The sequence below is a fragment of the Sceloporus occidentalis genome, unplaced genomic scaffold (genome assembly GCF_023333645.1).
Source record: "Sceloporus occidentalis isolate IW3139 unplaced genomic scaffold, rSceOcc1.0.p SCAF_1, whole genome shotgun sequence".
Taxonomy (NCBI): domain Eukaryota; kingdom Metazoa; phylum Chordata; class Lepidosauria; order Squamata; family Phrynosomatidae; genus Sceloporus; species Sceloporus occidentalis.
The window spans coordinates 216,278,327-216,303,240 of record NW_028316981.1 but is presented as its reverse complement, the minus strand read 5'-3'; the positions used below and the strand labels follow the sequence as shown (position 1 = coordinate 216,303,240).

The 24,914-nt window shown below is 42.4% G+C and overlaps 1 protein-coding gene across 4 annotated transcripts in view; it reads left to right on the top strand.

The window, feature by feature from the left end:
* CLCN1 (chloride voltage-gated channel 1) overlaps window positions 1-24,914 on the top strand; it is a 158,887-nt gene that overhangs the window by 70,583 nt on the left and 63,390 nt on the right. The gene's annotated exons all lie outside the window — the stretch shown is intronic.

Genomic DNA, 24,914 nt, shown 5'->3' with positions numbered 1-24,914 from the left:
TCAGTCATGGTGTCCAGCAGCAATTGTTGGGTGTGGCCCTTTCCAGAAAAAGGTGCCCTGAGATTTCTGCTGAGTCCTACAGCCCTTTATATCCATTCTCTTATGCTATGTAACATGTGCAGTGAGGCATTCATCACTCCCCTTACCTAGTCAGACAGTCCCCCTCTAGCTGCTTTCAGAAGCCAGGATGGGCAAGGATCATTCATTCATTCGTGTGTGTGTGTGTGTGTGTGTGTGTGTGTGATGGCTCTCACCTCTCCAAGGATCCTGTCCACATCCTCAGGCTTCACAAATCGAAACGTATACAGGACAAGCAAGTGCTAAGATTTCATTCACTGGACCTGTCTCAACTACAGCATTTGAGTCAGAGCAGATCCAAGAGATTTTGTCTGCAAAGTGTCTTGTAAATTTGTCACAATAGGCTGTTGAGTGGTCTTTATTTTCTTCTTGTGGGTCAGACCACTCAAAGGCCTGACCACTCAAAACAGCTCCACTAGATGACACTGTGCAGATGCAATGATGACAAAGAAGTATACTTTCTTCTGAGATTATCACGTCGGAGGGACGGTGTCATTCTCCTGTCCTTCTCCCATCCTTAAACTCGGCTAATTGCGCGATCGGGGCCCACATGGATTGACATGGAACCGTGTCATGGAGCTGTTGTTTGGTATTAATGGGAGTTCCTGTTAAAACCAAATGACGTCTCCATGACACTTTATCCATGGAAGCACAGGAGAAGTGCATTGGGATGGCTCCATGACACTTTACTCATGGGGGGATGGGAGAAGCCCATGGGGGTGTGATCCCCAATTGCTCAATTAGCTGAGTTTAAGGACAGGAGAAGGATGCTGTCCCTCCCATGTAATAATTTCCTCTGTTGCTGCCAAAGCCATGGCATAGGCCTTCCAATGGTCCAGTCAAACTGGCTCTTGCTCTTCCATCCTTGTTGCTCTAATCTCCATCCCACTAATTTCATCACTCATTTAATCACTGCCAGCTTCCTAGTGAACTAGGCTCCACTTTGTCAGAGGGGACACTTGGTGGCAATTGTTCCCACCACCCTGGCCATTTTCCTATTCCAGAGATCAGTCAAAGCTTCAACAGGATCACCTGCCAAGGCAACAGGAAACTCCTGAAGAACCATTAATAATCCATCTGGATGCGTAAGTTTCTTGGGGAAGACCATCTTAATCACCCAAGAGGTTAGTTCTCTTCCCTCCCGCAGCTTCATCCAGCCAGGTCTCCATAATACAAGCCAGGCCAGCATGCTCATCCAGGATCCAGTCCTGGATCAGGGATATTTTTTCCATTCACTGACCTGTTGCCAAGACTATCCAGACTATTTAAAAAGGGGGGTAGCTTGGGGTAACCAACACCCTGTGCTTTCTACCATTTAGATAATAGGACTGTTTTCCCCTGCCATATCTCACTCTACCCATTATTGTTGTAATGGCCACTCCCATGGCTGCTTCCCCTCCTGTGCTCTCTGTGCAACATATTTTCTTTTGCTGACAGGCAGGTTATTTTTTAAAAAAATATGAAACTCTCACTCCCAACCAAACAGACAGGGTCTTGAGTTCACTCCATTCCTAGTTTATCACACTGGCGAGATCCTGTAGGAAAATGGGAGTTAAATGAGATTTAAGGCAAAGAAAATCCAGAAATGCGCAAAGTTTATTACACAACTTTGCAGTTAACGTGAAATAACGCAAAATTAATCTGAATGCAATGCAGAGAAAACCGTCAGCTTTTTACTTTCAGAACAACCTAAAAGTAAAAAAGCTGCCGGTTTTCTCTGCATTGCGTTCGGATTAACTTTGCATTATTTCACTTCGGCAGACCTCTAGTGTGATAAACTACCCGAATTTGCAAGTTTTGTTTAAATTCGAATCTCGTTTAACTCCAGTTAAACTCCCGTCCCTCAAAGGGATAACACCACCACCACTACAGAAGCAACCTTACCAGGCACCTATCTTTAATCCCTTGGCAAAGAGGACAGGTGGTCCTCTGGCTTATTCGCCCGTAGCTGTATGAGTATCTGGTGGCTGGTTCTATTGCAGGAGCAGGTGTCTGTGGCAAGCGGCACTCCACCAGGGTAGATGCAGAGCAGCAAGCATGCAGGCAGCAAACCTCTGTACTGGGGGGCTGAGAGTGATGCTGTTCTTCTCCCTTCTATCTTGCATTCTCCCACTTCATTCCTGGAACCAATTCAAAGTGCTGATGTGAGAATTATAGATTCAGAGATTTGGAAAGGACCGCAAGAGTTATGACATATAAAGCTCTATATGGCTCAGGTCCAGGCTATTTGGCAGACCATATCTCCATGCATGAACCGGCCTGGGCTCTGAAATCCTGGGGAGAGGCCCTTCTCTTCGTCCCACCACCATCACAAGCGTGGTTGGTGGGGACACAAGAGAAGGCAATTTCTGTGGTTGTCCCTAATTCTGGAACTCCCTGCCCAGGGAGACCAGAATGGCCCCTTCCTTTTTATCCTTCTGCTGGCAGGCTAAAGAGATTATCGCATTCAGTTTAAAGCTACTTACTCCCAATGAGATAAAGTCATGTTTAAATTTAAAAGTGGGTGTTATTGTGCTCAGACATGGCCGGTCAACTGTAACCCATCTACAATGGAGCTGGCCATTTTCTAAAAGCCGCTGGATAAGCATGGCTGGGATCCTAGCTGCAGACAGGTTGCACTCATCCAACTGCAGTTGAGTGCGATAACACCCACTTTTAAAATTAAATGTGACTTTATCCTATTGGGGATAAGTTTCTTTAAATTGAATGTGATAATCTCCTAAGACCTACCTGTTTAGACAGGCTTTTAAAACAGAAGGTTTTCAAAGCATGGGGTGGGGTGTTGCTGTATTGGTTTTAAGTATTTTTAACATTTTTATCTTTTTAATTATATTTTATTCTTTTAACATGTGACTTGTTTTAATATTGTAATCATTTAATGCTATTTCTTTTAATGTACTATTTTTCTATGCTTTTTATTGTATTGTTTTTTAATGTTGTGAGCTGCCCTGAGTCCCAGTTTCGGAAAAAGAGCAGGTTATAAATAAATATAACAACAACAACAACAAATGCAGGAATACACAACTAAAGTATTCTGGAAAAGTGTCCATTCCACTCTGTTTAAAAACCCTCAAAGAAGGATTGTTCACCACCCTCTGAGGCAGCCTGTTACACTCTCACACAGAACCTCTTCTTAATGTTTGGATTATCTTGTAATTTGAATCCACTGGTTCATATTCATATTCCAATCTCTGAAGCAGCAGAAAACAAGCTGGCTCCATGTCTGACATAACATCCCAATATTTAATGACGGCTATCATGTCACTTTTCAATCTTCTCTTCTCCAGCTCCTTAAGTCATTCCTGATAAGGGATAGTTTCCAGACTTTTGATTATCTTTGTCACCTTTCTCTAGACACATTAAAGCTTGTTGACATCTTTTTTGAACTGTGCTGTCCAGAACTAGACACAGTAGTCCAGGTAAATTCTGACCAAAGCAGGATAGTGTTGTATGATACTAATACTCCCTTTCATATGCACATTAAACTAATATGTCTTTTTTTTTTTTTTTTTTTGGCCACTGTATCACACTGTTGACTCATGTTTTGCTTGTGGTCTACTAAGCCCTTGAGATCCTTTTCACGAGTACTGCTTTCAAGCCAGATATCACCCATCCTATATTTGTGTATTTCATTTTTTTCTGCCTGTATGTGATACCTTACATGTTGAAATTCATTTTGTTAGTTGTGTCCCAATTCTCAAATCTGTCAATGTCATTTTAAATTCTGATTCTTCTGGGGTATTTGCTACCCCTCCTATTTTTGTGTCATCTGCAGATCTGATAAACATGCCTTCTGTTCCATCATCCAAGTCATTTATAAAGGTGCAGAACAACAGGAGGCCCAAGACAGAATCCTGCAGCACCTCACTTGTCTCTAGAGTGAAAAGCAACCATACTGATGAGCACACTTTGATTGTCTGTCAACCAGTTACAAAGCCACCTAACAGTACCACTGTCTAGTCCGCAGTTTGCTAATATCATGGAGGGCCTTGTCAAAGCCTTTACCGAACTCTAGATGTACAAATTATATCTTGCTGTTCATGTCTTTGATGAATTTTTCAATTTCTAGTGGACATCTCTTTTCAATCACATTTTCTCTGAAAGTTCTTTATAATACACCCTGATTTCTTTAAACAGCTCCCACTTTTCTTCCTAACTGGAATTGTCTGCAACTATGCCTTCAATATCTCACCTTGAGGAAATGCCCATGCATCACATACTCCCTTCCCTTTGAGCATTTTTGATCACGAGTATTTCTGACCAAAGTGCAGATCATGGTAGAAGAAACCAAACCTATCTTGAAGACACCATCTGTGCTGCCATTGTTCACTTCTACTATTCTCTCATTTCCCATGTCCTTCAACAGGAAGAAACTTTGGCCCAATTTAAACGGGCCTTTTAGTATGTCCTGACGACGTACTAGGGTTGCCCGGAAGTGTAGTTTTTAGACGCTCCCTAACCCTAGTACGGCGCCAGGCCGTCAAAATGGCGGCTCCCTGTACATACGGGCGCCGCCATTTTGACGTGACGTACGCCTAGTGTCTGCACGTCTCGGCACCTTCATGATGCCGCAAGTGCACCATTGGCGCCTTGCAATGTCATAATGGCGCCGCAGAAAGAAGCCGCTTTTTGCGGCTTCTTTTTGTTGTGCGAGGGAGCCACGCGGTTTGTCCACTGCGGCTCCCTCCGCAACAAATGAGGGCGGTGGGAGACCGCCCTTTTTGGGCAGTCTGTATCCTGCCAATAACAACCTTTACCCCAATCTTCCTTTAGCTTCTTGCTGAGCCACACTGTCTCTTTTAATGTTTTTTTAAAAAACATTTTTATTAAACATAAACACAACCATAAACATGTTGTATTTGTATATCTAAAAACAAATAGCAATGGTACACACTTGACTAAACTACTATACAAAACAAGCAAATACTGCTAACTCCCCTCCCCAGCTGATGGATATATATCACTATTACTATACTTTCTTTATGTAATAATATATTTATGCTTTTACAGTGGGTCCTTCGTATCTGCAGGGGTTTGGTTCCAGGAACCCCCATGGATACCAAAATAAGTGGATGCTCAAGTCCTATTAAATACAGTTAAAAAAACACATAGATATGCATATGTATTTGTTGTTGTGTACCTTCAAATCATTTCTGACTTATGGCCACCCTACGCTGACCCTATCATGTTTTTATTTTGGGGGGAGGGGGGGACAAGATTTATTCATAGAAGGTTTGCTCTGGCCTTCACCTGAGGCAGAAAAAGATAGACTTGCCAAGTCACCCAGTGGGTTTCATGGCCAAGCAGGGAATCAAACCCTGGTCTCCACAATCAGATTCCAACACTCAAATCATTATGCCATGCCAGCTCTGTGGATAGTAAAATGTTATCCCTTGTATAAAATGGCAAAATCAAGGTTTGCTATTTGGAATTTATATATTAACATGCCAATTCTGATGACCGAAAGATCGGAAGGTTGGCAGTTTGAAACCCGAGTGCTGCATGATGGGGTGAGCTCCTGTCACTAGTCCCAGCTTCTGCCAACCTAACAGTTCGAAAGCATGCAAATGCAAGTAGATAGCTAGGTACCACTTCTCAGTGGGAAGGTAACAGCGTTCGGTGCGGTCATGCTAGCCACATGACCATGGAGTCATCTTCAGACAATGCTTGCTTCTGAGTTTCAGAGGTGGTGGGACTCTACAAGAAAACCCACAGGGCCATCACTAAGGGAGTGTGGGGTGTGTGGACCACACCAGGTGACACCCTAACTGAGGGTGAGACCACTGCTCCTCAAACATCTGCCTTTGGGCAAAAATAAGCTGTGGTGCTTGCCTGCACCCCTTTAAAATGCTGAAAAGATGGGGTGAGGCTCAGTAGGAAAAGAAAGGAGAGGTCCTAGGTGTCTCTCTCTCTCTCTCTCTCTCTATCTCTGTGTGTGTGTGTGTGTAATCTGTCCAGCCTCTGCAAGGATCTGTTCATCCTTGCATGAGAATGGTGAAACCACTTCTAATATGTTCACTAATATGCTCAGAAGATTTTGTTGGCTCTAATTCCACTCCAAGCTTTCATATGCCATTTCTTTTTGTGAGAAATTGTTCATTAGAATTAAGCTCTACTGATCACCCTCCCATACGCATATTTATTTTCTTCCTTCATCATATTCTTTTAAAATTTTCTTTTAAAAAATCACATCTTACAAAATGTTCACTTTAACCACATGAAACAATGCACATGTAAATTTATTTAGGCTGTGCATATGATATTGCAATTTAAAAGTATAATTTTAATTTTGTTAGTTGTTTATGTCACAATTATTACCATTACATTCAGTGATATACAGGAATTATGATTTATGAGTAACATTAGAATAAAAAGCATTACTAAGGATTCTGTATGGTGTGATACAAGAGGAGATCAATGGTTAGGTGACACCATGAGTTACCACACAAGCTGACACCAGCCTTAGTGACAGCACTGCTTCTGGTCCCATTTGTACTAAATATTAGTAGAAGTTAAAATGTTGGTTTTGAACTTTAAATGCCAAGGTAGATGGTTGTCTCGAGGTATTTATTTTACCCTCATAAGTACCTTCCTCACCATACAAGATAATCAGATTAAGTGCTGCTCCAAGTATCATCATCTACAAGGCTAGATTGCCATCTACAAGTAACAGGATCTTCTCTGTGGCAGCTCCAGCATTTTGGAAATCTCTTAAGAGGACAATTTGCTCTTTCCCTGTTATTTGTTCAGATATAACAGAAGACTACTCTTGTCTGAGTGGCTTTGATTTTTGATGGTGCTTATGTTTGCTCTTTGTGGATTATGCTGCTGTTTGTCATTTTTATTGGAAGTCAAAGTTAGTATTTTATATTTTAAACAACTAGTCATGCTAGTCTATATCAGCATATAATGGAAAATGGGAGGGGACTAAGAGATCCAGCAACACTATATCCAAAATAAGAAATGTTAGCATTAAAATATATGGGAAAATATATTTATAAATAAATAAATAGAACATCCAAGTAAGGGAGTTGAAGGCCAGGATGTTTGCACCCAAGTGTGCCATTGACAAACCCTCTCTTTTTATATCCAAGACTTTTCTTCTTTCTCTGCAGACAGCTTCTTTTCTAAAATATTTCTATGGAGACAAATTATATATGGTGTCATTAATTTGCATTGGGTGCTAGCTGCATATATTTTATGTGTCTATAAAAGAAGTGTGTAGGCAAGTGAAGAGAATTAAGAATTCTCTGAAGATACCCAGAGCACAGATGGCTTCATGAGTCACAGCACTGACTAGGAATGGATTTGTCTGTTTTGCTTTCTTTCTACATCCAGTTTTTTAAAATGAAAAAATCTCTTGTTATTTTGCTTGAATTTATGAAGAAATTTGTAGATTTTGGAAAGTCGTCTGTTCTTAGCCCTGACACAAACGTAATCATTACGTCATTGGACCAAAGAAAGAAAGAAAGAAAGAAAGAGGATGGTACAGTATTAAGAAATGGTAAAATCTCCCCAGACAGTCTTGAAATGAACTTTATATTCAAAAGAATAGCCTTGTTTAAACCAAGCTCTCTGTGGCTGCATCTGCACTGCAGAAATAATGTAGTTTGACACCACTTTAACTGCCATGGCTCAATGCTGGGGAATTCTGGGATTTGTAGATTGATGGGGCCCCAGAGCTCTCTGCCAGAAAAAGTTAAAGAGTTTACAAAGCTACAAATCCCATAGAATTCCATAGCATTGGCTCAATTCTCTGGAATTCTGGGATTTGTAGTTTTGTGAGACATTAAAGACTTCCCTGTCAGAGAGCTCTGGTGCCACGATAAACCACAGTTCCCCAAATTCCCTAGCACTAAACCAGGGCAGTTAAAGTGGTGTCAAGCTGGATTGTTTCTGCTGTGCTAACTCATCAGTTAGCTGCTCATCAGTTATTTTCGTTTTGGAAGAACAGCAACTTTGAGAGGGGGAAATGTAGTTCAAAGAGGCAATCAAGTATTTGCAAAAAACTCAGGGGTCATTCAGACATCACTTTTTTAGCATAACTATTATGTGAATAATCTTACTCACACATTCTGGATATTGTTGTTCACCTATGAAACAGCATCTCTGCAAGCGTGGTTGCTCACACATGCAAGCACTCAAATAAAGATGGAGTTAAAAATGCAAATGTATTTGAAACACATTCAGGGCAAGCAGAGCTTTATCGCGCTTTATCCCAGGTCTATTCACATTGGTTATTCACACTGCTGATGATGTGAATCTTTTTTAAAAGACTTGGGAGACTTGGGGGGGGGGGGACATGACTTATTATCTCTGGTTGAGTGGGGTTTTTTGGCAGCCCCTCCAAACTTAATAGGACACATTTAAAATGCATCTGAACAACAGGGACGCAACCCAGATTCAACCCAGATAATTTTCAGTGTTTTAATAATCCCTCATCAGCTCTTAGCTGCTCAACCATTTGCTCCCAGTAGCTCTTGTCCCGTGCTCCAAGATTCAAGTTGTAGTCACTTTTACTAACATGAGGTGTTTCTCCCTCTCACCCACCCCTGATCTTTCCTAGGCAATGCATGCAACAGAGCAGAGAGAGGAGAGGTATTTTATTTAGCTTAGGGCCTCCAGCGATGCTTTACGTTTCCCCAGCAGGAGCAGCCGCAGTGTCTTGTTCTGCTGACCCAAGCATTGCCCATCATCCTCCCCTCCTCTGGCCTGGAGTGCCTTCAAGGAGGGTGTCTGCGTGGGCAGGAGATGGAGAGCAATGCTCAGAGAGGTGTGAATTGCAAAGATCTCAGGACATGCACCAGTGGGAGAAGGAGAGCTGCGCCTGGTCTTCAAAGCCAGCCCTGGGTTATTGAAGGGCATAGAACTCACAGCTCCCTTCCAGGATACAATGGGTAGGAAATCCAGAAATCTACTTGGTCAAAATCTGGAAGCAATCAGCTGAACCAGAATGAACAAGCTTCACCTTGGACTTGGAGTTGTCCAACCTAAAACTCATATTTTTGCCTGCAGGAGACCCCAGAGCAGTGATTCCCAAACTTTGGTCATCCAGGTGTTTGGGATTCCAGCTGCCAGAAGTCTCAAGTCCAAAACACACTACAGAAATGAGACTGCTTTAACTGCTCTGGCTTAGTGCTAGGGAATTCCGGGAATTCCGTGGGAAGCTCTCTGACAGAGAAGGCTAAATGTCTCACAAAACTACAGTTCCCAGAATTTCCTACAATGAGCCAGGGCAGTTAAAATGGTCTCAAACTGGATTGTTTCTGCTGTGTATTGGATCTCAGTCAGTTTGGCCAATAGTTGAATTCTTGAAGATAAAAGTCCAAAACACTTGGGCTGCATCTCCACTGGAGAAATAAACTGGTTTGATCCCACTTCAACTACCATGTCTCAATGCTATGGAATTCTGGGAACTGTAGTTTGTTGTGGCACCTGGGCAAAGCAAAAGCACGCTGGAATACAAGGTGTGGGAGATGGTGGGAATGTGCTTTGCATCCTCTGGGGCAGTGGTTCCCAAACTTTGGTCATCCAAGGCTCCATGCGTAATGCAGAAATAATCTGGTGTGACACCACTTTAAATGCAATGCTATGGAGTTCTGGAAAGTGTAGGTTGGAGAGATCCAGCAAAGCACTGGTGCTACAACAAACTGCAATTTCCCTGAATTCCCTAGAATTGCAGTTAAAATGATGTCAAACCAGATTATTTCTGCAGTGCCCATGCAGCCCTGGAAGATCAATGATTGGGGATACTGTCCCAGAGAATGCTAACAAACTACAGCTCCAAGAATTTGATAGCACTGAGCCATGGCAGTTAAAGTGGTGTCAAACTGGATTATTTCTACAGTGCGCATGTTTGGAAATCACAGCTACAGAGGATCTGAGCACATTCCCACACCTTGCATTTCAGTGTTGGAGTCACAGCAGAAAGAGAGAGGGAAAGAAAGCAAGAGGGAGAAGAGAAAAAGACAAGTTTGCATTTGCTTTCTTAGAAATTTCTATCTTGCAAGTGAGTTTTGATTTTGTTTCTACGTACACCTTCAAGTCACCTATTGACTTATAGCAACGCCATAAATTTCATAGGGTTTTCTTAGGCAAGGGGTACAGAGATGGTTTGACCATTTCCTACAGCACCTGGTATTCGTTGGTAGTCTCTTATCAAAGTACTAACCAGGGCTTAGCTTCCAAGATCAGACAGGATATGGTGTCTATATTGTTGTCCAAATGCACCTGAGGAAGTAGACTTATGTCTACAAAAACTCATGCTTCCAACTTCTTTCTTTCAGTTAGTCTCAAACGGCTACAAAATTTCTCTACATACTGATTCTACAGACTATCATGGCTATGTCTTTGAATTTATTATTGTTGTTACTATGAGGCTTCAAGTCATTTCCGACTTATGCTGACCCTAAGGTGAACCTATCACAGGGTTTTCTTGGCAAGTTTCTTCAGAGTGATTTTGCTATTGCCATCTTCTGAGGCTGAGAGAGTGTGACTTGCCCAAACTCATCCAGTGGGTCTCATGGCCAAGCAGGGATTTAAACCCTGGTCCAATGCTTGAACTACTATGCCATGCTGGTGCTTTGAAGATATTTATTTCCGGCAATTCAAAACTTAACTAAAACCATCCCATATATATATATATATATATATATATAACCATCAGGGGGTAGATTTTACACAAGCCAAGCCATTCCAGAGTTACTAATTTTGCCCAGCTATCAGCTCTCCAGAAGACAGCTGTCTATGTTAATAGGATAGCTTTGATTTCCTCGTTAGTGGTGGCAAAAAGTTCTTTTTAGTGAGAATAGAAGGACCTTTTATGTGCATGTGATTGGTTATAAGGTATGTTTCTCCCCTTCCTCTGCCTAAAGATGATCAAGATCACAAGAAGGAGTTTATGTTCTGGTGGTGACTTTTCCTCCCATACTGATTTATTTAGTATGGATAAACCTGCATTTTTCTTTTTGATGTGGTGCACTGTTAGAGCCCTTATGGATCAACATGTGTTATTCTGAGTTTTCCATGAGGCAAGGAGATAAGACTGAATATCTGAGAAATACCTTATTCCCCCCCCCCCCCATGCATTTTTTTGGAATGAACTGTGATATTTTACAAGGACTGGCCTGAATCTGTCCAAAGTGAGTGGCTGTTTACTTCACTTGAGTAGCGCAGATGCAGCCATGGTCAAATAAATAGAGAAAAGGAGGCAGAGGAAGGTTGCATGATAAATTGGACATAATGCCTTAAAATTGTTGATTTATCAAATTTAAATCACCCATCTTTCTTCTGATAAGCTCATATTAGTTTTTTCTCCTTACAATGGTCCTGTGAGGCAGATTTGGCTGGAAGACTGTGGCTGGATAACATGATGGCTGATGGCCAGACAAGTCAATTCTTGAGACAGCTAAACAACCACTATGAGAAACAGCTGTAGAAGAAATTGCAGTTCAAGCATAGGAAAGGCATAGGAGAGGAACAGCTTGACCCTTTCCCCTCTTAGCAATAGCACTTGGCACTTTACATTTCTATACTGCTTTATACTGAATTCAGGACTCTCTAAGAACTTTATTGCACCCGCTTTTTTCACACGGGAAGAGGACGCTCATGTGCGTTTGTGTGTGCGCACGTGCACACAACCACCCCAAAACGGATTTTACCGCACGCCAAAGCAACCTCCAAAAGACCCCGTTCCATCACCCAGCGCCAAGCCGTCCCCGTTCAGTGCTGACAGGCACCATTTTTGCCTGACGTCCTCTTGCCTAATGTCCTCTTCCCATACCTGTAACGTTGAAAATAGTCCTAAGTGGTTTACAATCTGCAAGCCAATTGTCCCCAACAAGCTGGGTACTCATTTTACCAACCAACAAAAGGATGGAAGGCTGAGTCAACCTTGGAGCCCTAGGATCGAACTCACAGCCTTGTGGCTGCAGTATCGACATTTAACCGCTGGCGCCACCAGGGCTCCTCTTCCGATTTATCAACCCAGAATCACTCTCCAGGCACTCCTTTGCCTTCCTATGGGAGTAAATGCCTCCAGGTGTTGGAATATTACCTGTATGGATCACAGGTCCCAAAATCCCCAGTGGCTGGGCTGACTGCTGTGTCTGTGTGGCAAGGCAGTTTGGAATGGGCCACAACTAGAAAGGAAAGAGTATTACCTCTACACAAGGTTGCTTGTCTGCAAAATTCTGGGCGGTACAGCCTCCTGGTATTAAAGTGTTTTGTGGTAATAACTTGCTATGCAGAGGAATTTAGGGGTTATTCAGATGGTGAAAATAATCCTGATAGTTTCTCGGTTGAATATTTGTTGTTCACATGCATTTCAAATATATCCTTAGTTTTTTCCTTGAGTTTTCCTAAAAGATTTGCATTGTCGGCTGTGTGAATAATTGATGTGAATAGACCTGGAATAAACTGGGATAAAACTCTGCATGCCTTGAATGTGTTTCAAATACATCCACGTCATCAACTCCATCTTTATTTGTTGTGATGACAAATATGAACAACCGAACTCACAGAGATATGATAAAAAAATTAGTGTGAACAACAAAACAAGTGTGAGTATGACAAGCGTGGCTAGAGTGGTGTATGCTTCAAAATGGAAACAGAAAGAAAGTCCAGACATTAATGTCTAGGTAAGGAAATTATATGAATATATGGAAATTAACAAACTGACTTACCTGTTAAGAAGGAGCCCATTAAGTAAATTTAAGAAAGAATATATATACTACAATGAGGTGCAAATTTCACAATTGATTTGGAATGAGGTATTCACAGAAGGATATGAATTCTTGATATTTACAGTTTTGAACGTTTGAAGTTTTATCATTTAAAACTTATGAATGCATAAGAATTAGGGAGAAACAATATATGGAGTCAAATTTGATAGGCAGAAAAATCTGAAGTATAAAACATTAGATAGGAAAAATAGATGTGAAGAGACAAGGAAGGAGTGTATATATGTATAGATGTAATTTTAGATATATGTATAGTGAAGTATTGTTACTGTTTCGTTTTCGTATCTTTGACTTGGATGTTTTGCTTTAAAAAACAGAATGCATAAGTGAGATTATCCACATAGTTACTCTAAAAAACAAACAAAAAAAAAAAAACCCAGCGTCTGGAATGACTGCTTAATAATAATAAAAAAAAATTTTTTTTTTTTATTTATATGCCGCCCTTCCTTCGATCAGGGCGGCTTACAACACATAAAATACAACAAGTGAACAATTAAAATACACACTAAATAAAGTAAAATACAAATATAAAAAACAAACCAACAGTAAAAAGCCCCATAGCCCAACCTCTTGGCCACGAAAGAGGAGGGAGGCCCACAGGATATTTATTCGGGGAATGCCTGTTGGAATAGGAAGGTTTTAAGGTCCTTCCTAAATTGGGCCAGGGTAGTGGACGAGCGGAGCTCTATGGGCAGCGCATTCCAAAGGGCTGGGGCAGCTATGGAGAACGTCCTCCGAGAAGTGGAGGCTAATCTAGCCCCAGGCACCTTCAGTAGCTGCTGCCCAGTCATTCTGAGGGTGCGAGGCGGAATGTACGAGGAGAGGCGGTCCTTTAGGTATCCTGGGCCCAAGCCATTTAGGGCTTTATAGGTAATTACCAACACCTTATATTGAGCTCGGAAGCGAATGGGCAACCAATGGAGATCTTTTAAAATCGGTGTTATATGGCTGGTCCTGGGAACACCAGTGACCAGCCGGGCTGCCATGTTTTGCACCATTTGCAGCTTCCGAGTTTGGTATAAGGGTTGCCCCATGTAGAGTGCATTGCAGAAATCCAATCTCGAAGTTACCAGAGCGTGTACAACAGTTTCTAGGTCCCTCTGGGCCAGGTATGGGCGCAGCTGGCGGATCAGCCGAAGCTGGTAACAGGTGCTCTTGACCGTGCATTCACCTGAGCGGTCAGGTGAAGTGACGAGTCAAGGAGCACCCCCAGACTGCGCACGGAGTCCTTCACAGGGAGCGTGACCCCGTTCAGGACAGGTGGAACCACCGCCATTCCTGGACCAGGAGAACCTATCACTAGTACCTCCGTTTTCTCTGGATTCAGCTTGAGTCGGTTTTCCCTCATCCAGCCCATTACTGACTCTAGACAGGCCACGAGAGGAGAGACGCCATCCTCGGTCACTGCATCAGTCGGGGACATAGAGAAAATGATTTGGGTATCATCAGCGTACTGATAAACCCGCGCCCCATGTCTCTGGATGATCTCTCCCAGCGGTTTCATGTAAATGTTAAATAGCATGGGAGACAGAATGGCCCCTTGAGGGACCCCGGTTTTAAGGGGCCTCTCATCGGAGCACACGTCTCCCAGCTGCACCATCTGGGATCTCCCGGAGAGGTAGGAACGGAACCACTGGAGCGCAGTGCCCCCGATCCCCACCTCTGCCAGGCGTCCCAGAAGGATACCATGGTCTATGGTATCGAAAGCCGCTGAGATGTCCAAGAGCACCAACAGGGACACGCTTCCCCTGTCGATGCCCAGACGGAGATCATCGACCAAGGCGACCATGGCCGTCTCAACCCCGTAACCCGCCCGGAAGCCAGTTTGAAATGGGTCCAGATAATCCGTTTCATCCAAGACCGCCTGAAGCTGGATAGCAACCGCCCTCTCGATCACCTTCCCCAAAAATGGTAGCAGGGAAACAGGCCGATAATCATTATGTACCAGGGGGTCGAGGGAGGGCTTTTTTAGGATCGGTTTTACAATGGCCAATTTAAGTCTCTCTACAGGATATAGTCTCTCTACAGGATATAGTGAAAAATCATCTCAAGTTGAATCTTTGGAGGAATAGCAAAGTTTCCAGTTGACCTGTTTCTCATCCTGCCAACAAATTCATCTTCACCTTCTCTTTAGATGTCATCTCTAATTGTGACATAGCATTTTGCAGAACAACATTCAGGACAAACTCTATTATCCTTGTAGAAACAGGGCATCACAGTTTTGGGATTGCTCACTCATCATACTGCAAAGCGGTATATCAATCCAGCTCACAGCATGCCTGAATGCTAGGCTCCATCCTCACACTTAAACTGTGATTATGTCCTCTACTTAAGTCACACAAAATGATCACACAGCCTAAAATGTGCTCATGAGGATGCTCTTGTTTCAGTAGAGCTTCTGATTGTAACCAGAAAATGAGCAGCTGGGGAAACATTGTAGGAACTCACTTTCCCAATGCCAGACTGGTCACCTGGAGTGTTTCCAGACAAAGGTCTAATGGTAGTAACTAGACTGCAATATGCAGCTAGTCCTCTGAACAAATCTTGCCAAGAAACCCCATGATAGGTTCGCCTTAGGGTCACCATAAGTTGGAAATGACTTGAATGCTTGTTGTTGTTAGCTGCCTTTGAGTCGACCCTAATTCATGGTGACCCTGTGAATGAGATATCTCAAGCCCCCCTGTCCTCCTACCTCTCTGTTCAGGTCCAGCAGGCTCAGCCTATAGTCTCCCTATTGAGTCTACCCATCTGGCATGCAGTCTTACTTTCCATTTCATTCTATTTCATTCCACCTTTCCTAGCATTATTGTCTTTTCTAATGAGTAGTGTCTCAATTTAGTCATCTTGGCTTCTAGGACTGTTTCAGGCTTGATCTGTTCAAGGACCCAATTGTTTGTATTTTTGGCCACCCATGGTATCCTCAATACTCTTCTCTAACATCACATCTCCAGTGAGTTGATTTTCTTCTTATCTTCTTTATTCACTGTCCAGCTCTCACATCCATACATGGTGATGGAGAATTCACTGGAATAGCCTGAACGATTCTAATTTTAGTTTTCAGCTGCATAACTTTACACTTTAGGATTTTGTCTAGTTCTTTCATAGCTGCCCTTCCCATTCCTACTCTCTTCTGATTTCTTGACTGCAGTCTCCATTCTGATCAATGTTTGATCCAAGGTATGGGAAATCTTTAGCTATTTTGATTTCCTAGTTATCAAGGTTGAATTCCTGTATGGTCATTATTTTTGTATTCTTTATGTTTAACATTAGGCCTGCCTTTGCCCTTGTATGAAGGAACACAACAACAAAGTTCTCTTTCCTCCTCCCACTTTTCCTCTTTGTCCTTGGTTTACTGCAGTTGCCGCAAACTGAGTTCAAAGTGCAAAAGTACTTGGCGGCAGTCAGTTTAACTCAGCAGGGGGAAAAGGAGGAGGTCAAGTATTTCCTTTCCCAGTAGGCTCAGGCAAAAGCAAACTGCTACAGTCTTTCCTAGTGTGTCATTCCATCCTCATTAAAACTTTTGCCATCGTAACCATACTCTAATGTTGCTTGGCCACACTTGTTCCATGATATATTGTGGGATATCCTTACAATTCAGTGAGAAGCAGGGCAGTAGCATAATGAAACATTCAGCTAGATGTATTTCTGGTTAATTTCTGATGCAACAAAACTATGTCACACTTTGTTTTGAAGAGGACATCTTGTCCAGATAGTGTTTTGTTGACTTTGACATGCATTCTACCATTTTCAGGTTCCCCTAAACTCTAAAATGCCATTTTTCTAGGGTATCCAAGTCTCTTGCAGATAAGATTCTGAGATTCAACAGGCAGAACCTGAAAACAGGGTAATACCTTGAAAAGTGCAGGGTGTAGACATCTTCTGGGATAGGAAGAGCACACAGTGGAGATTACCGCACTAGGGTAAAAGCGTTCCCCAATGCGTTCTCACGGGCACGAGCCTGGAACGTGATGAGGGCCAGAACGCTAGTTTACCGCACAGCAGAACGCCGCCGTCGCCGCCGGGCGTTCCAAATGTGTTCCAAATGTGTTCCCAATGTGTTCCAGGGAGGCCATTTCTGGGAACGGTTTCAAAACCGTTCCCAGAAATGGCCTCCCTGGAACACATTGGGAACACATTTGGAACGCCCGGCGGTGACAGCGGTGTTCCGCTGTGCGGTAAACTAGCATTCTGGCCCTCATCACGTTCCAGGCTCGCGCCCGTGAGAACGCATTGGGGAACGCTTTTACCCTAGTGCGGTAATCTCCAGTGTGTGTGTGTGGCAGGGAGGCAAATGACATCTGGTGGGTGGATGAAGAGAGCAGCTGTGCTTAGTGACTCAGAGGTAGGGCCTGTTTGTCATAGTTGGGGGGAAAATGGGAAGGCTGATGAAGGATGGGGAATTTGCTCCCTCACCCTCTAACTGTGCGATGTTATATTGCTCTTTCCTTCTGGAGACTCAGGGCAGTGATATAACTAGGGCAGTGCAGGGGCGCAGACCACTCTGGATGACACCTGTGAGGAGGTGTGACACCCAGTTTGGTCCTCCTGCCACTATGTGGCTATGTGGTGATGCTCCAAACCCCTGCCCCTTCTCCACTGCCCTGTCTCTCTACGCTGCTGGATAAAAGGCAGCAGTGGAGGAAGGGTGACCGCATGTGTGTGCACCTGCCCCTCCCACCTTCTCTGTTGCCTTGGTTTGTTTGCTTGATCTAGTCATCACAATGGTGAAGGAGTGTGCAATTGCACTTGTCCTCCCCCAGATTCCCTATTGCATCAATTGGCTTGTGGCCCTGGCAGCCAGGGATGCAGGGCAGGGCAGAACAGTCCATTGTCATGGTCCCCCTCCAGCACCCGCACTGGGTGACACCAATGCTAGGAATGCCACTGCTGAGGGGTCCTCTGTGAGTCCCCTTCCTTTCTCCTGCCTGAGCTGGATGGGACCCCTTGAGACCACTTTTTATCTTAAAAAAACCCACTGCCACTACCTGATGACAAGACTTACCCTACCCTAGCAACACAGTGAGACATTGCCAGGAATTCCACTGGCATTTCCCTTGCTAACCATAGGGGAAAACTGGGCGAAGCTAAGACATATGAAAAGGAGTGCAAGAGAGGCAGAGTACCCTGAATAAAAGTTTTATTTTAAGTTAAGGAATTATGTAGCAAAATGATAGCACTACATGAAGGACCAATTTGCCCTCCAAGCACCGACAGAAAGTATATTATAGAGCCAAATCAATTTAGCCAAACCAGGAAAAGAAACCAAAAGATCCTAACGGCACTGACTGGTACATTTTCCCAATCTTACTCACAGATCAAATGGGATTTGTACTCTTTGATGTTCAGGATAGGAACCCTGGTGGTGCAGTGGTTAAATCACTTACGGAGTGCTTAAGTGCACTGATAAGTGGTATAGAAATGTACTTGCTATTGCTACTGGATAATTGAGCTTGGACTCTGTTGTCCAGCTCCACCAGCCTCCCAGTTCCAGAGCTGCCTAGCAAGAGCCAGAAATAAAGGCAGACAGGCCCCCAAAGCCTCATTTTGCATCCAGGCTTTTTGAAAACCTCTCCTCCGAACCATCTCAAAGGTTCATGCTTCTACCCAACTGCCCATCTCATTGGCCAGTTGCTATCTCATCACCTGGGATGTAGACCCTCATTAAAATGTAACTGTATCCACTCCCACATTGAATCCTTTGTTATCTGGGGAGAAGGTTCTGATAAATGGAGGGGCTCTTGTTTATCACAAAGCATAAAAAGAAAGAGACTAAAAACCCAAGAAATCATATATATTCAGGCCACGTGTGTGTGTAGAAAATGCAGGGGCATGCACGCATTTCTTTGATGTCTCTAAAAGATACCTGTGTACTGTTCTGCTGGCTCTGATAAGAGTTTCATGTGAAACCCTTTCCTATGGACCCATTCCAGTGTGGGTTCAGGCCTCGTTGTGGAATATGGGCAGTGAGATCCTCTTGGTCCTCCAGGATCTTTCAGAGGCATTTGAGATCATCAGTCATGTTACCCTTCTGGGTCATTTGGCTGATAAGGACTTGGGAACATTGCTTTGCAGTTATTCCAGTCTTCCATGGCTGAACATTCCCAGAGGGTGGTTCTGCGGGGGGGGGGGGGGGGGGATTTGCCATTTGGTCATTAGCCTTTGAGGTTCATGTATTATAACATTTGCATGACCAGTGGCATTATTTATTTATTTATTTATTTAGGACAGGGTATAAATGCCATAAATAAATAAATAAATAAATAAATAAATAAAACCACTGGGAGAGGTCATCTGGAGCTTCTGGTTGGGTGTCATCAGTATGCTTATGATACCCAGCTCTATCTCTCCTTTATAGCTGATGTCAAGGAGGTTGTGGTGGCACTGAATCATTATCTAGAGATGCAGTAAAGGACTGCATCTTTTGGTTGTGAATATACTAAGGCTTAATCCAGACAATATGGAAGTGCTGCTGATCTGGAAAACCAACCTGGGATTGGGATCTCAGCCCATTCTAATTGGGGTTGCTCTCCCTCTGAAAGATCAGGTTTGTAGCTTGGACCCAGTGCTGCTCCTGGAAAGCTAGGTTGCTGTCATGGCCAGGAACACTTTTGTCCAGCTGTGACTGGTGTGCCAGCTATGCCCTTTCTTGGGGAAGGCAACTCTGCCCACAATGGTTCATGCCTTTGTTACTTCCCAGTTAAACTACTGTAGTGTGCTGTACATGGAGCTGACCTCGAAAAGTGTTTGGAGGCTGCAGCCAATTCAAAGCACAAAAATTGCTGGCTGTTTCAAAACTGAATTCTAGGATGTTTTTTAGATTGCTTTTAGGTTTTTTTAAAAAAATATTTCAATGTGTTTAATGTTTTTTTAAAATCTTTGTATTGTTTTAATTGGTTTTTATTTGTTCATTGATTCAGGAGCCATTGTGGGTGGGGAGGAAATACAAAAATACTGTAAACAAACAACAAACAAACAAACATTTTATATGCACATTATGGTGGTAAGACCTCTTTCTAAATTTTGCAAAGGCCTATGGGGGGCTTACATAGAAAGTCAAAATGATAACTTATTGAGCTACCCTTTTTTGCAGAAGCAGAATGAGAAATGTTGCTTGCTTACAAATGCTCAACTTGAGTTGTCTTAAGAGGAGTTTCTTCTTACCATTTTTATATCTAGAGTTTTTCAGTATCTTTTTAGAGTTAATGCTCTGAAAACTAGAAGTTATATATTCTTCCCATCCATTGATGAAACTTGCTAGATCTTTCATGTCTGCTTGGTTTGATGCTTTCTGATCTCCAAAATAGGATTTACTGAGGAGTAAATCCCAATGTTTATGTTCCTGTTGTAAATGCAACATGGCTGATGGTGGCAGTGGAGACCTCTCCATTACAAAGACAGTGTTCTTTAGTTTTTCCATGTGGTATTGATATGTATACAAGGAATGACTGAGGAAGCTGGGGATGTTTAGCCTGGAGAAGAGAAGGCTAAGAGGTGATATGATAGCCCTGTTTAAATATTTGAAAGGATGTCATATTGAGGAGGGAGCAAGCTTGTTTTCTGCTGCTCCAGAGAACAGGACCTGGAACAATGGATGCAAGCTACAGGAAAAGAGATTCCACCTCAACATTAGGAAGAACTTCCTGACAGTAAGGGCTGTTCGACAGTGGAACACACTCCTTCCTTGGAGTGTAGTGGAGTCTCCTTCCTTGGAGGTCTTTAAACAGAGGCTAGATGGCCATCTGCTGGGGATGCTTTGATTTGGATTTCCTGCATGGCAGGGGGTTGGATTGGATGGTCCGTGCAGTCTCTTCCAACTCTATAATTCTATGATATAGCTGATTTTACATATTATAAATTTAGTGACTCATAACAGTCAAGGAATTTTTCATAAAGGTACTTAATTTATATTGTTCATAGACTAATACATAGTGATCATTTTCAAACAAGGATGCATGTGGTATACAGGGTGACCACGGGGTTATTCAGACATCATTTTTTTAGTGCAACAATGTGAATAATCTCACTCACGCATTCTGGTTTTGTTGTTCATACTATAGAACCACATCCATGCGCATCTCTGTGAGTTCGGTTCTCACACATGTCAGCACTGAATAAAGATGGAATCGATGATGCGAATGCATTCAAAGCATGTTCAAGGCATGCAGAGGTTTATCCTGGTTTATCCCAGGTCTATTCGCATCAGTTAGTCATACAGCAATTTTTTTTTAGAAAAACCTGGAAAAAACACAACATCAATTATCCTGGGTTAAGTGGGTTTTTTGGCAGTCTCCCAAAACACTTAATCGGATGCATTCGAAATGCATGTGAACAACAAAAGTCCCTTTCACACTGGCACTTTTGCCCTGGGTAGATCCGGGCAGATTCAGTAAGCCAATAACAGATCTGTCCGGGATGGATGTTCCCACTATCCTTTAACCCGACTGAACCTCCCCGCAATAAAAGATGGAGCATCCTTATCATTCGTTGTTGTCAATCAAAGGATTTGCCTATTCACTTCCACTGTCATCAATAGTGACGTGTCTGGCATTTGCTTCAGTGATTCATCAACGGTATGGGTGTTTCTCCCCCCCCCCCCCTTTTTAAAAAATCTAGCAGCAATGTTAGCATATTCTATCAATTTGTAAAAACAAAACAAAAAAACATGGGCCCTGGCAACATCCAAGCAAAATATTTATTTTGACTGCAGTTAGCACAAGCATTCACCTATTTTATCAATTTGCATATATAAAACCCGGCCCTGGTGACATCTGAGCAAAACTTTTATTTTGGCTGCAGTTAGCCAAGCTTTTGTGTATTCTATCAATTTGCCTAATTTATACATATTTTTAAAAAAACCCAGCCCCGGCAACATCCAAGCAAAACTTTTATTTTGGTTGCAATTAGAAAATATTAGCACAGGAAATTGAAAGTGAAAAAAAGCTGCTTGCAAAGCAACTGGTGCAAGAGGGGAGGCACCCTTTGACCTTTATCCCTCCCCCTAAATGATCTGATCATGACCAGGGATAAGTTCCCATTGGCCAGCACCATGGAAGAACTGAGTTTTCTGAAAAGAAACGGGGGGGGGGGGGGGGGGGGGGCGGAACCTGATATCAGAAAACCCGTGGTGAGGAGGATTTGCCCCAGGTCAGGTGTGCAAACCCCCGATCCGGGTGTGCAAAAATCAGCACAAGTGGGAACAACCCACTTATCAACCCATTTCCGATCCGATGTATAATGTAGTGTGAATGGCCCCAAAGATTCAATCCAGATTTTCACCATCTGAACGAATAACCTCCAGGCTTCCTCCCTTTCCAGGACATGTCTGGAATGACTTTCAATAGGTCCTCCATTTTGAGCATGGCTAAGAAGCATGAATTTATCTTTATATGAGTGGTTTTAGCTTTTATTTGATAATGTCCCACATTTTTAGTCAATGTCCTACATTTGACAGTGTCTTGCCTTCCTTTGTGGTGAGGATATCTGGTCACCCTGTGTGGTATAGCATGCATGTGTGTGCCAGTGTATACTCTGCTGTTCATAATCATGTCTTTATTGGAGCAGTTGTACACCTTTTCAGACAGGGACCAATTTTTGCACTTTGTGGACTTTGTTCTTCGGGTATGGTTTTCCATACAGGCAGAACAAGTCAACGAGGATTTTTGAAAATATATTTACTGATATGCACCCTTCACTGGGTGGTCTGGATTGAGGCTTGCTGAGGTCTTCAGTCGATGAGGCTTGATAGTATTCCCAAAAAGGGAGTTGTTGATCATGCCGACATAGAAGAGCAATTACCATACATATTCTATTATAAGTTGACAATGTATACATTGAAGGCATATTTGGGGGCCAAATCTGGATTTTGGTATGACCCATGGATAATAATAATAATAATAATAATAATAATAATAATAATAATTTGTTTTATTTATATACCGCTATTCCAAAGATCATAGCGGTGAACAGCAAGTAAGCTAATTTGCCCCCAACAGTCTGGGTACTCATTTTAGCGACCTCGGAAGGATGAAGCAAACTAAAATGATGCAAAAGAACTTGCAAAATTATGACAGGTATAATAAACGTTTGTCCTTAACCTACAGGTTGGTGTTTCTTTTAGGGGCTCCCGGACTAAGATCTTGCCTTTTGCCACTTTACTCAGAGAAGAGGATGGTTCCTTTTATTAGTCCAAAACACACTGCAGAAATAACCCAGTTTGAGAGTGCCCTAACTGCGTTGGCTCAGTGCTAGGGAATCCTGGGAATTGTAGTTTATTGTGGCACCAGAGCTCTTTGACAGAGAAGGCTTAATTTAGGAGGAACTTCCTGACAGTAAGGGCTGTTCGACAGTGGAACACACTCCCTCGGAGTGTAGTGGAGTCTCCCTCCTTGGAGGTCTTCAAACGGAGGCTGGATGGCCATCTGTCAGGGATGCTTTGATCTGGATTTCCTGCATGGCAGGGGGTTGGACTGGATGGCCCTTGTGGTGTCTTCCAACTCTATGATTCTATGATTCTCACAAAATTACTGCTCTCAGAATTCTCTACCATTGAGCCAGGGTGATTAAAGCAATCTGAAACTGGATTATTTCTGCAGTATGTTGCGAACCACTGATAAGAGTTAAAGTACAGTACTTAAGTTGACCCATGGATACATCGATAGGTTTTTTTAGGTCAGTTTTTTTACTAAAATTTCTAGACTTATACACAAGCATATACAGTATATTGGCATTTTGGGGAGTGGGAATCCTCTTGTAAAAATATTTTTTCCCTCTGGGTCAGAAAACATTGTCCAACAGCCATATAAATAACATTGTGCACTATATGGTTTTCATCGCACCCTAATTATTTAGCTTATGTGTAAATCTAGCACTAACCATGAGCTAATTGTTGCCTGACTATCTTGGTCCATTTGTGGATGAATTCTAAGCAATTTTGCCAAGGATCAGTCCAAAAGATAATAAAGATAGGTGCTTTAGATTCCAACCACCACCAGTCCAAAAATATTAAAAATATAAAAGAATATAGTGGGCCTTTGGTATACCCTGGGGTTTGGGTCTAGGACCCCTTGTGGATACCAAAATTTGTGGATGCTCAAGTCCCATTACATACAATGGCATAATGAAATGATGTCCCTTAAATAAAATGACGAAATCAAGGCTTGCTTTTTGAAATTTTCTTTTAATATTTTCAAGCTGTCGATGGTTGTATCTGTGGATGAAGAATCTATGGTTGTGGAGAACTGGCTGAACAAGCAAAAGCTTGGAAACTATGTAGTCTTGCCCACAAAGATTGCTGCCACATTGCAGAATTAATGCAGTTTGACACCACTTTACCTGTCATGGCTCCATCCTATGGAATCTGGGATTTGTAGTTTGTTGTGGCACCAGAGCTGAGAGAGAAGGCTAAATATTTTAGGAAACTATAAATCCCAGAATTCCATAGCATTAGCAGTTAAAGTGGTGTCAAACTGCATTAATTCTGTACCATAGATGCAGCCAAAGAAGGTGTTAGTGAGAGGTAAAGAAAACAAGATAGCCAAATGTCAATTAATAAAGCTCTGACAAAGAAGCCCATCCTTTCCCCCCTTATCTTCTGTTTAGCTGGAAATACCATCTGCATATGGAGCATGGTGAAAGGAAGACTAGAGAAACAGACTTTCAGTGTCAGGTTAATATAGCATGTCTGCAATAAATAATGCCAAAACACTATTATGGGGGAAAGCGCTATTTAAAAAAATATATCAAACCTGGATGCTTCTTTTCTTAAACTAATTCAATTGTGATGAGACAGCAGCCTAGTGTGATAACGTCCTAAATGTTCCATACCATGTAACTCCATACTTCAAAATATCTTGAAAATATCACTGGAATCACTGAAGATTATTACATTACTACATTTGAAGGAAGAGGTGATGATGGTGGAAGAGAAGAGGGATGAGACATAGGATCTCTATCATATCTCACATTCATTATTTTCAGTTGTCTTAGTTATGCACAGTTTAATGAACTGTACAAAACACAAGCGGAATACACATGAACTGGTCTAGAGTACTTTGTTCTGATTAGGGTTGATATTATTCTATTTAAACATTTTTATTT